A 9,278-nucleotide genomic window follows, 5' to 3' on the forward strand; every position below is an offset into this window, starting at 1 on the left:
AATGAAAGAAGTCATTACTGCTAGATACCTGCATCTGACTATGCACAGAAAGCACACCACTAAAACGAATTCCGAGGAAGTAACCAAACTGTTTTGTAATACTAAAATTTTATTGTATCAAATACTGTACAAAGGAAGGCAGTAAATGAGGCTTAGAAATAATTATTTTTTGAGATGGAGCTTTGCTCTTTTTGCCCAGGCTAGAGTCAATGGCATGATCTCTGCTCACTACAACCTCCCCTTCCCGGGTTCAAGTGATTCTCCTGCCTCAGCCTCTCCCAAGTAGCTGGGATTAAAAGCACACACCACCACACCCAGATAATTTTGTATTTTTAGTAGAGACGTGGTTTCACCATGTTGGCTGGGCTGGTCTTGAACTCCTGACCTCCAGTAATATACCCGCCTTGGCTCAGAGAAGATGCCTATGACCTAGAATCAGGTACACGCTGGAAAGAAGCTCAGAGCATATGCCTATTACCTGGAATCAGGGCATTGGCTGGAAAAAAGCTGAGATGCAAAGACAGGTGCTGCCTCTGGGGAGAACGGACAGAGTAGGAACCACTGTAGTTTCTTGCCTTTACAGTTGTGTACATATACTACTTTGATAAAATTTAAATTAAAAAATTAAAAATTAAATGAGACCGAATGTGATGACTCATGCTTAAGCCCAGGAATGCAGGACCAACCTGGACAATATATTGAAACTCCATCTTTATAAAAAATACAAAAAAAATTAGCCACTCATAGTGGTGTATGCCTGTAGTCCCAGCAACTTGTGAAGAGCATCTGCTATCACAAGTGATACACAGGCAGTGAGCTCCTGGGTTATGAACCATTTTCTTTAAATTTACAGTTGTCTCTGCGTAGCTGGACTGTTTCCAGACTTCCCAGCAGTCCATGAGGCAGGAATCTTTAAACCCATGAGAAAGCCTGGCTCTTCCCTCCTCTGGGAATGTTAAGACTAAGTCTCATTTTTGTCACCAAATCTGGCTGCAATGGTGCAATCTCGGCTCACTGCAACCTCTGCCTCTCAGGCTCAAGCGATTCTCCTGCCTTAGCCTCCCAAGTAGCTGGGATTACAGGAACCCACCACCGCGCTCAGTTAATCTTCATATTTTTAGTGGAGACAGGATTTTACCATGATAGGAAGGCTGGTCTTGAACTCCTGACTTCAGGTAATCCCTGCCACCTTGGCCTCCCCAAAGTGCTGGCATTATAGGCGTGAGCCACTGCACCTGGCCTCTTCTAACATTCTAAAGAGAAAAAGAGAAAGCGATTTAGCTTAGCAGCCAAGGAAAGAAAAAACAATGTATACATTAAATTGCCCTTTAATTTTTTTTTTTTAAATTATACTTTAAGTTCCAGGGTACATGTGCATAACGTGCAGGTTTGTTACATATGTATATTTGTGCCATGTTGGTGTGCTGCAACCATCAACTCGTCAGCACCCATCAACTCGTCCTTTACATCAGGTATAACTCCCAATGCAATCCCTCCCGCCGCCCCCGTGATAGGCCCTGGTGTGTGATGTTCCCCTTCCCGAGTCCAAGTGATCTCACTGTTCAGTTCCCACCTATGAGTGAGAACATGCAGTGTTTGGTTTTCTGTTCTTGCAATAGTTTGCTGAGAATGATAGTTTCCAGCTGCATCCATGTCCCTACAAAGGACACAAACTCATCCTTTTTTATGGCTGCATAGTATTCCATGGTGTATATGTGCCACATTTTCTTAATCCAGTCTGTCTCTGATGGACATTTGGGTTGATTCCAAGTCTTTGCTACTGTAAATAGTGCCACAATAAACATATGTGTGCATGTGTCTTTAGAGCAGCATAATTTATAATCCTTTGGGTATATACCCAGTAATGGGATGGCTGGGTCATATGGTACTTCTAGTTCTAGGCCATTTAATTTTCTACAGCTTGCTTGCAGTATGGTAACACTACTGGGGCTTTTAAATGCTTCATATCAGTGGTGATCACAAACATTTTAAAATTCCTATATTTAAGGGTTTTTTCTTCTTTGTTGTTAGATATATTTGCTTTTGTTTCATTTTCGCCTTTTTCTTGGACATGAAGCAGAGATATATTTTCATTTTTCCCTATTTTTTCAAGGGAGAAGCCCAACTGATATTCAGGAAAAGACCTGACCAATTCTCATTTAAAGTTACGCAAAAGGCTGGGTGCGGTGGCTCGTGCCTGTAATCCCAGCACTTTGAGAAGTCGAGGCAGGCAGATCACCCAAGGTCAGGAGTTTGAGACCAGCCTGGCCAACATGGTGAAACCCCACCTCTACTAAAAACACAAAAATTAGCTGGGCATGATGGCACATACCTGTAACCCCAACTACTTTGGACACTGAGGCAGGAGAATCACTTGAACCTGGGAGGCTGAGGTTGCAGCAAGCTGAGAGCATGCCATTGCACTCCACCCTGGGCAGGACAGAGACACTGTGCCTCAAAAAAAAAAAAAAAAAAAAAGATACCATGAAGGGACTTTAAGACTGGCCACTTCCCAAATCCCACAGAATAAGTATCCTGTAAAAATTTGCTTTTGTTGATATGTATGTGCCAACTGATGAAAACTCCAGGATTTGACATATCTACTTTTCACTGTAATTTTTACTAAACAAAGGTGCCTTTAAAGGTACTCTAACCTGCTATAATTGAACTCTCATGGAGCTCGAGACTGTGGAACACAAACTCTTTTAAGACTTAAATCTAGCTGCCGTGGAATTCTTTTATGCTTTCAGCCCCACTATCCAATACAGTAGCTACTAGTCACATGTGGCCATTTCAATCAAATTGAATTTAAACGAAGTAAAATTTAAAATGCCTTCTCAATCACATTAGCTATATACACGGCAGGTGCTCAAAAACAACCTGTGGCTCTGGCACTAGGCAGCACAGAGAGTTTTCCTCACTGCAAAAAGTTCAATTCCACAGCACACTGCTCTAGAGAAACCCAGGAAATCTTCCCTTTTTGACCAATTTTTTAAAAAGACAGCTTTAATGCAACATTATTGATATGATAAATTACACATATTTAAAGCATACAACTTGATAAATTTGGACATTTGTGTACACCCATTAAGTTTCCTTTTTCTTCTTCTTTGTAATCTCTCAATTTCTTCACCAGGTGATCATTTACTTGCTGCCTGCCACTAGAGATTAGTTTTATATAAACAAAATAACATAGTATGTGACCTAAGGGGAAGCGGCTTCTTTCACTCAGCATTAAGTATTTTGAGATTATAGACATGCTGCTCTATGTAACAATAGTTCATTCCTTTTCATTGCTGATTAGAGTCTTTCCTTTGACTATATCACAATTTGTTTATCCATTCTCTTATTGATGAAGATTTAGTTTGTTTCCAGTTTGGGGCTCTTCTAACCCAACCTGTTATGAACATTAATATAAAAGCCTTTCTAAGAGCTATGCTTTCTTTTCTCTTGTGCAAATACCTAAAACTGAAATAGTTGGATCATATAGTAGGTCTATGTTTAACTTTTTTAAAAACAACCAAACTGTCTGCCAATGTCACAGTATTTCACACCCCAACTATCAGCGTATGAGAATTTCAGACCAATTTTGAACTGAGCTCTTGACCCATGGGGAAATTTACTCTAACCAGTTCCTATAAATCTACAAAGCAATTCTACAGTTATCTAAAATTTTGAATCCCAAGTCTTTCTCTTTTCACAGTTACATAATTCTCGCCAAAAATCATTGTCATAAAAGGAGTACTAGGAAAACAGTGTGGCGATTCCTCAAGGATCTAGAACTAGAAATACCATTCCACCCAGCCATCCTATTACTGGGGATATACCCAAAGGACTATAAGTCATGCTGCTATAAAGACACATGCACACGTATGTTCATTGCGGCACTATTCACAATAGCAAAGACTTGGATCGACCCCAATGTCCATCAGTGACAGACTGGATTAAGAAAATGTGGCACATATACACCATGGAATACTATGCAGCCATAAAAAAGGATGAGTTCGTGTCCTTTGTAGGGACATGGATGCAGCTGGAAACCATCATTCTCAGCAAACTATCGCAAGAAAGAAAACCAAATACCGCATGTTCTCACTCATAGGTGAGAATTGAACAATGAGATCACTTGGACACAGGAAGGGGAACATCACACACCAGGTCCTATTGTGGGGATGGGGGAGGGGGAGGGATAGCATTAGGAGATATACCTAACATAAATGATGAGTTAATGGGTGCAGCACACCAACATGGCTCCTGTATACATACATATGTAACAAACCTGCATGTTGTGCACACGTACCCTAGAACTTAAAGTATTAAAAAAAAAAAAAAAAAAAGGAGTACTAGGCTCTCACCAGAAGAAAACAAGAAGAGGGTTCCTGAAAGGAAGCAGCATCCACTGCCTCTCATCAGGGAACAGCCTGCACTTCCAGTCTGGTGCACCACATGGGGAATAGCCCACCTCAGCAGAAAATGGACACTGGCTTTCAAGCCGCAAGCCGTCTGAAACATGCAACCATCATCATGCCTTCCAATGTTACTGTCAATTATCTGAATGGTATGAGAGCCAAACTTAAAATTCTCTCTGAAATCATCTTTTTATAATCCTAGTCTGCCCTCCTTCACCAAGAAATGCTATGCTACTTAAGACAACATTATTTTACTTCATGCTGGAATGGAATACACCATTTGTATTAGTTACTATTAGCTGGCAAGGACTGAGGACACAAACTAAAATGGTAGATTTTTAGTAGCATTATGTATCAGCATTTTTACAGCTGATTGAAAATGAACCCCTGCTAAATGACTGCAGTTAGTCTGCAAATCCAGTTTACTTCAGTGAAAGCAAACAGTTGCCCTGTGAAGCGGGTTGGCAAAAAAGCAGTTCACTTGGGCACACCAAGGATCGTACCTGGCTGGTATACAGTCCTAGCCGCACTAACTGAGGCATCAGGGTATCGACCATGATCTGAGTCTGCAACTTTCAATGCGTCACGGAGGTCAGCAAAACTGGAAGGTGTCCAAGCATAGTAGCCTTAGTAACTTGTTCCAAGCCTTTTAACCTACAGAAAGTTCAAGAAAAACACTCAGCCTAAGCAATGCCCAACCACCACATGAGAAGCAACTAATGTCATCTTTATCTGACAAATTCTCTTAAACTGCATCTCCTCAAACTAGTTAAGCACTTTCAGCAATAGTAATTCAGCCCACAATTTCCCACCACCTGCCACTGATGGAGAGGGAAAGAGCAGAAAGCTATTAATGGACAGCTATTAATAGATACCATCTCACACCTATCAGAATGGCTATAATTAAGCAGAAAAAATAGATTCCGGAAAGGTCGTGGAGAAGATGGAATACTTACACAGTGCTAAAGATGTGAATTTGTTCAGTCAGTGTGGAAAACAGTGTGGGAATTTCTCAAAGATCTTACAACAGAAGTATCATTTGACCCAGAAATCCCATTTTTGACTGTATACCCAAAGGAAAATAAATCTTTCTACATGATTAATGCATGATTCAGATATATATGTGTGTTAATCACAGCACTATTCACATTGGCAAAGACTGGAATCAACCAAAATGCCCATCAACGGTAGATTGGATAAACAAAATGTGGTACACATACATCATGGAATACTATACAGCCATAAAAAAGAACAAGATCCTGTCCTTTGCAGCAACATGGATAAAGCTGGAGGCCATTATCCTAAGCAAGCAGTTAGAGGAACAGAAAATCAAATACTGTACATTCTCACTTATTAGTGAGAGTTAAACACTGAGAACACATGGTCACAAAGAAGGCAGCAACAGACACTGGGGCCTACTTGAGGGTAGAGGATGGGAGGAAGGAGAGGATTAAAAAACTACCAATTGGGTACTATGCTTATTATCTGGGTGACAAAATAGTCTGTATGCCAAACCCTCATAACATGCAGTTTACCTATGTAACAAACCTGCACATGTGCCCCTGAACCTAAAAGTTAAAAAATAAAAACCCCCCTCCAAAAAAGGAAGTGCCTTAAGTCCTTTAGAAATATTATCTTATTTGATCTAAACAATAACCCTGCAAGGTAGATTATTTTCCTCTTCACTTATGATGACCACAGAGATGTTAAGTAACTTGTCCAAGGCCACACAAAGTTACCAATGGAGGAACAGGGTTGGGGGTTGAGTTCAGACAATGCAGTTCCAGAGTCCGTGTTCCTAATCATTAAGCTATGCTGTGCTGTTTCTCAAAAACTGTAACAGGTCACACACACATGGCATTTACTCCATGCCAGGAATTGCTCTATGCACTGACACATACATAAGTTAATGTAACCCCCAAGGTCACCCATGGGAGGCAGTACAGTGCTCAGGAAGGCTCCCCCATTGAAGGTGGGAAAAGGGGTGAGAGGAACAGACTCTCAATCCCACACTGATGAACACCAGTTTCTTAGACACTCACTTCATTGAGTGTTTCTAAAACATTTAACTTCTTAATGGCAACTTTTTTTTTTTTTAATTCCTATTTCATCAGTTATGGAAGATTTAATGGTATTATCACAGTGATAAGTACCAGTTACAATTAACAAACTGGTTTGGGAGCAAGGCTGACTCCTGGCGAGCCTGCAGCTCCTCTGGTGAGAGCAGCAGTGCACAGATGTATCAGGCAGAGCCAACCAGCCCCGTGGGTTCAGTGGGCCATGGCACTGGCCTGTACATTTTATTGAATGATTGGAGAGATCTAATCCATCTGGCAAGTCAGTTAAGAGAGCTTCTGCCATTTTTGTTGACATGTAATACTGTAATAAACTCACTTGTAATACTGTAAAGCTCTGTAAAAAAATTCTAAACTAGCCTATTTCTTTAAAGGAGATGTTAAGCAATTTGTGCTCCCTTGAACCTCTTCATTTTTGCTTTTAGGACAGTAGAGCTCAGCAACACAATCAGTTACTAAACACAATCAATTACTAAAATAAATATTATCAACAGTAACCAAAAAATTCAACTTAAGGCTATCATACCCAAACTCAAATATCCAGAAGCCATTTAAGTAATCCATGCCTCCTTGGCAAGAGTATGGATAATACCTTTTCCTTGTGATAGTAAAACCTACCCATTTTGTCACCTTACCCAGTATCAGGTTTTATGCATCTACAGATAAAGCAATGAACACACTGCATAGAAATCTTGAGCTCTTAATTGAAAGGTACACACAGAGTTATATCTAAATCATTGGCTACAATGATCTAAAACACAGTTACATCTAAATCTTTTGTAACTATGATCTAAAACCACTTTAGTTACATCTTAGTATTAATCACAGGATGAAAACTCTTACATTACCTTTATTTTCAGAACTATAGCCAGTGTTGCTATCTTGTGCAGGCAACATGTCTTCATAACCCCACAATACTGTGTGTTTTCCCCCAGGTAAACAGGAGGGAGATCCAGACGCCCCTTCCAAAAGGAACAGCTTAGAGAAGAAAAATCAAAGACACTTAGACCATTCAATTCAGCAAGAAGTGAACCTGCCACCCCAAAGGGCAGAAAACAAAATCTTAAAATTAATATTTTATATATTAATCACAAGTTATTGCAATATTTTTAAACAAAAAATTACAAAACCGTGTTTCCAAAAATGTTACAATAAAACTATATCTGTGTGTAAAGTGTATAGATTTTATGTGTACATTTGTGTGTATGAGAGAGGGGGTTATGAATTAGGAAGCGTATGTACCAAAACATTAGAAATACTTGGGTAATGAGATTATGAATGACTTTGACTTTCTTCTTTACACCCTTACGATCAGAATTCATTTAAGCTATTGTATTTTTATTTATGTATTTATCTCTTTATTTAATGATACGTTGTCTTACTCTGTAACCGAAGATAGAGAGTGCAGCTGCGCTCTCAGCTCACTGCAACCTCGGCCTCCCAGGCTCAAACAATCCTCCCACCTGAGTCTCCTGAGTAGCTGAGACCAAAGTTAAGTTTTCCTCAGTTTAAAGTAACTTGCTATACTTCCGTTGTTTAGCCTCATGGCAACCAGAAAACAAAAATCAATAAACACCCTAAACATAAAAAGTAAGGAATTAAAACACACACTACCAGAAAAATATTACTTCGCTACAAATAAAGACAGGAAGGAAGGTAAGGAGGAATGAAAAGAAAGGAAGAAAAAGATCAGAAAGAAGAGAAACAGGGAAGGGAGAAATAACGAAAGAAAAGAGTAGCAAAACCACCATAAAACAAGGAAAAAATGGCAGTAGTCTGTTTTTACCTGTGAAAATCCTGAATATGAATGAATTAAATTAAGACACAGTGGCTGAATGGATTAAAAGACCCAGTTTTATACTGCCTACAGGAAACTCAGTTCACCTTTAAACACATACACAGACTGAAAGTGAAGGGATGATAAAAGATACCCCATACAAATGGAAACAAAAAAAGCACAAGCTATATTTAGATAAAATAAACTTTAAGTCAAAAAATAAAAAAAATTATACAATGAGAAAGAAGTAAACAGCTGCCTAACAATTATAAGTGCATGCGCAACCAACACTCAAGCACCTAAATACAGATGCAAATATTAACAGGCCTTAAAGGACAGATGGACTGCAATACAATAGAGTACCTCAACACTCCACTATCATCAACACCCCACTACCGTCAATGGACAGATCACCCAGACAACAAAACGTCATCAGCTAAACTGTACTCTATACAGAATGCACCTAACAGACATTTTCAGTTTTCCACTCCACAACTGCACAAAGCACATTCTACTGAGTAGCACGTGGATTATTCCACAGGACAGATTATGTGTCAGGCCAAAAAACAAGTCCCAACACATTTTTAAAAACTGAATTCATATCAAGTATCTTTTCTGACCTGAGTGGAATAGTATTAGAAATCAGTAACAGGAGGAACTTTAAAAACTGTACAAACACATGGAAATTGAAATACATGCTCATGAGCCAATAAATGAAAAAAAAGGAAATTAAATGTTAATTGAAACATAACAATAGAAACACAACAAATCCTGTGGGATGCAGCAAAGGCAATTTTAAGAGGAAAAGTGCATAGCTATAAATGCCCACATCAGAAAAATAGAAGGATCTCAAATAGCCATCCTGACAGTACACCTCCAGTAATGAAAAAAACAAGAACAGTCAAATGCTAGAATTAGTGGAAAAAATACCATAAAGATTAGAGAAAAAATTTTAAAAATAGAAACAAAAAATACAAAAATTCAACGGAACAAAGAGCTGGGGTGTTTTAGAAAACA

Source organism: Chlorocebus sabaeus, chromosome 16, assembly GCF_047675955.1.
Source record: "Chlorocebus sabaeus isolate Y175 chromosome 16, mChlSab1.0.hap1, whole genome shotgun sequence".
Classification (NCBI taxonomy): Eukaryota; Metazoa; Chordata; class Mammalia; order Primates; family Cercopithecidae; genus Chlorocebus; species Chlorocebus sabaeus.